Below are 4,267 nucleotides of genomic sequence, written 5' to 3'. Positions count from 1 at the left end.
GACCCTGTTGCACCAGTCGTGTGAAAGATTCTTTATTTGGATTGTGTAAAAGTGTTCAGGACTTGTTTGTTTATTATTTTTATTTTCAGCCTAAGCTTCACCATCGCTGGTTCTGTTCAGGCATGTTTATTTTTGTTTGCCTGTAATAATAAAAGGCACCCACGGGGGGGCGTTATTCTGCATCTCCTGTTGTTAACAATTGTTACAAGATATCACATTATACATTATACAGATAACACATTATTTCTTTACATACAGTTACCCATTTATACAGTTGGGTTTTTACTGGAGCAATCTAGGTAAAGTACCTTGCTCAGGGTACAGCGCAGTGACCCCCACCTGGGACTGAACCCACAACCCTCCGGTCAAGAGCCCAGAGTCCTAACCACTACTCCACACATGCTGACATCTTGACTTGAATTTCCTTTCCAGTATGTCTGGAAACTATCTTGGAGTTTTTATTTTTCTGATACAAGCATTTTATTGAGCAATGACCCTTTGTGTACTGATTAGTTCTGATTATATGTGACTAGTGGCCCTATTTGGCAGGTCAGTAGTTTCATCTGATTTTATAGTGTCATCAAATGAGCAGTCAGGGCCAAACTTGATATATGGAATAGCAAATTCAAGTACAGACCTGTATAATCTTGGATGAAAGTCAGTATGTTTTTACCTAGGCTGTCACCCAGAATACAAGGGATGGGGAATTTCCATCTGTAGGTGGTGTTTTTCAGTGCATTGCATCCAGACTGTAAAAAACATAGAAAGCTTGAATGTGTGGGGTCATCATAAAGACATCATAAAGACCCTTCACACCAACAAGATCATAAACATTTATAGGCCTGGGAAGAGATAAGGGTACTAAAGATTGCTTTGTACGTTAATTGCACATAAAAGTAATAAGTCATTTTTAGAATCTAATATAATCTGTCTTCTGTCAGATAGGAGAAGGTTCAATGTCAGGGGAGCTCAACAAAATTGGACAATGGAGCCCTGGTACAATGTATAGCTTACTTTGGACCAAGACCAACCTTATATTATGAACAGGTTTGTTGGGTCCTGTAGTGGAAGATAGACTTCTATTAGATTTGAACATCTAGTTTTTAAACAGTTCCATGTATCCTGTAAGTCGCATGATCCATTGGCAAGGAGGTGGGTCTTGCCATTTTTAAGGCTATATATTTTCTTAAGACAAATATACCATACTTCCAATTGCATTTACTTAAAAAAAATACATAAACATACTACTTAATGGGATAGCCATGTCTCCTTCAATCAGTGGTGTTTGGGCACCTGATAAGATTAAGCAACAATGACATCACATGTACATTTACAAAATGTGGAAGGTATGCTATAGTCCATATTTACATTGCAAACTACATTCTGGATGGCATCAGGATGACACCTGAATATGATTGTGGATGTAAATATGTGACATGCAAAACTGTAAGTTCTATATAATGCATGCATTGTTTTCTTAGAGGACAAGTACTCACATTGGAAACAACATTTCCAGATTAAAGCATACAGACAATAATGTATTAAGTTAACAAAACAGTTTCTAAAAGTTCAACATACTGTAGCGAGAGAAAGAAAATCTAGTCATTGCCTAAAAAAAATTAAAAAGTTTTTGTTTCACAGCCCCTCATATGAATTAATTTGTTTCTAAAATTCCAACAGGTTCTCAAAAGGGCAATCAGGGAACTTTTGGGGTCCAAGAGGTTTCAGGTAAGGGATGTCAGTCCGTATCTGATCATCCTCTATAGCAAACACTGATGAAAGTAAAGGAAGGGAAATATTTTTTTTAGCTTGTACCCAAGTTTAAAGTATGTTTTATTTTCTTTTTTCAGGTTTTTGTTCAGGAGTATGTTTCTGGGTGAATGTTCTTTCATATTGAATTCTTCAACAGCAAATCTTTACAACTGTTTGGTTGTTTTCTGCTTCTCTTTTACCATAAATTATAGTTAAGCACAGTGAAAAACATGGTAACAAATAGGCAAGACTGGTAAAGCACAAAAAAGTATGGTAAAGAAGCAAACAGCATGAAAGCATGATAAACTTGTAAATTCATAGCATAAGCATGAAAAACATTAAACAACATTCACATATAGCATTGGCCAGTCATTCATTAACAGGAATTAGAGTAATAAATCTGGTAATTACTTGTAATGTCCTCATGTTTCCTAATAATATCTGTCAAAAATTGAAAAGGTTCAGACTAGGGCTGGGGCTAGTGTTAGGGTAATAAAATATCTTGCAAATACTGGTTGGGTACGGTACACTTAACTCCCAAATTTTTGCTTCTTAAACTTTAATCGTTCATTGTAAGAACAATAAAGTGAGGAAAATATAGAAATTATGAATTTATTTATGAAATATAGGTGAAACCATTACTGCATATTACCTTTCAATTCAGAGCGGTGAGCGTCAGTAGTAGCCACTAGAGGCCGCTAGAGGATGCAAAAGAAATTAACAATTAACTCACACACTCAAAAACACAAAATTCTACCAAATTTCTCATCTTTGACCTTTATTATATTAATTTAAACCTAACCCTAAACCTAAACCCTACCCCCACACCTAACTGTCAAATAATTAGTTACAAAGAGAACACAGTTATTGTGGTAATAATAGATAGATACACGTCGCAGTTGATCTCGCTGTAGACAATGTGGCCAGCCCCACAAAGTCTAAAAAAGACCATTTTGGAAGAGTATGAGGTTGGTACTTGCATGAACTTCAATACATTTCCAGTTTAGAGAACTTTGTTAATGTGCACAGTCTTCACTCAGCTGGAGCTGTGAGACTGAAGGGAATTAGGGCAGCAGTGTGGAGTAGTGGCTAGGGCTCTGGACTCTTGACTGGATGGTTGTGGGTTCAATCCCAGGTGGAGGACACTGCTGCTTTACCCTTGAGCAAGGTACTTTACCTAGATTGCTCCAGTAAAAACCCAACTGTATAAATGGGTAACTGTATGTAAAAATAATGTGTAAAAAAAAAAAAAATGTAATTGTATGTACAAATAATGTGATATCTTGTAACAATTGTAAGTCGCCCTGGATAAGGGCGTCTGCTAAGAAATAAATAAATAATAATTATTTTGAAGCATCGGAGATTGTCATTCCTACCTTACAGGACCCGCTCCAACACCAGAGGAGAGCACCAGGAGAGAAGCTGGGAGCCCTAGCCATGGACATTGCATGCCTGGCGAGACGGGTGTACAGTGATGAGCCCAGCAGCTTCAGTCGGCAGCTTGCCCCGCATACCTTCCTGCACAGCCTGCAACCACCACCGCTGCGCCATCAGGTCTGCCTCGCTGGCCCACGAACACTGGAGGAAGCAGTGAACCAGGCCAGAGAATTGAGACCATGCTACAAGACGAGGAGCCCCTGCCACATCACACAACCACCAGGCCTGTTCACTCAACTGGCCCCACCCCTGAAAGAACCTCAGGCTGTGAATATAGACACATTCCCCCCTAGCAGGACCGGAGGGAAACGGGATGGGGTCCGTGTAGGAGGGGAATCGCGAGCCCAGCAACTCACCTTCAATGTTGAGCCACCTGACACCGCTGTGGTTGGGCACACAGGAGACGGAACATTCCTGCACACCTCGGTCCATATCGAGGGAGTCCCCTGCACCGCCCTGATCGATACTGGGTTATCCATCACCATCGTGCGACCGGACATGTTGCAGCAGGCAGGGACGGACTGGAGAGCGAGTCCGCCCAACCCCAGTGCAGTTGAAGACGGTCACTGGGGAGCTGGCACCCATGGAAGGGAAAGTCGACTATGGAGGAGTAACAAAGCACCATGATGTTTGGCTGGCTGCAGTACAAGACCCCTGCATTCTCAGACTTGACTTCCTACAGCATGTGGGGACCCTCCTTGACTTGCACAATGGGAACATCGCCACTCCTGACCGCGTCCACCCTAGACTGGTACTGGGGCCCCCCTGGAACCCTTGACCATGCCCGACATCCCCTCCCCTGTGCCTGACTGGCGCTGCTTCACCCGCCACTGGCCCCCCTCAGTGTCCCCACCCTGGACCCCCATCAACCCAGCCTGGAACCTGGTTGGCAGTAGAAACAGGCTGGCATAATAGTTGTGAGGGGCTTTGCCTGGAGCAAAGCACCCCGGCAAGTGCAGGCTGATACAACATGAGCATTCCTGAGGAAATGTGGGGAATCACAGAATCCAGACTGATCCCGAGAAGATCGAGGCAGTCCAGAGGTGGCCGACCCTGACTGACCAACTGTGTTGTCCTC

At 42.3% G+C, this 4,267-nt stretch overlaps 1 long non-coding RNA gene across 1 annotated transcript; it reads right to left on the bottom strand.

Annotated features, from left to right (window-relative positions):
- Window positions 1-566: 566 nt before the first annotated feature.
- On the bottom strand, window positions 567-2,612 carry LOC131737199 (uncharacterized). The gene is made up of 3 exons (XR_009328785.1): window positions 2,405-2,612; window positions 1,246-1,293; window positions 567-749 (listed from the first exon to the last, which is right to left on the bottom strand). It is a non-coding gene; the product is annotated as an uncharacterized LOC131737199 (long non-coding RNA).
- Between the last annotated feature and the right edge of the window lie 1,655 nt (window positions 2,613-4,267).

Source organism: Acipenser ruthenus, chromosome 5 (genome assembly GCF_902713425.1).
Source record: "Acipenser ruthenus chromosome 5, fAciRut3.2 maternal haplotype, whole genome shotgun sequence".
Lineage (NCBI taxonomy): Eukaryota > Metazoa > Chordata > Actinopteri > Acipenseriformes > Acipenseridae > Acipenser > Acipenser ruthenus.
The sequence above is the reverse complement of the archived record's forward strand: the minus strand, read 5'-3'. Positions and strand labels throughout refer to the sequence as shown.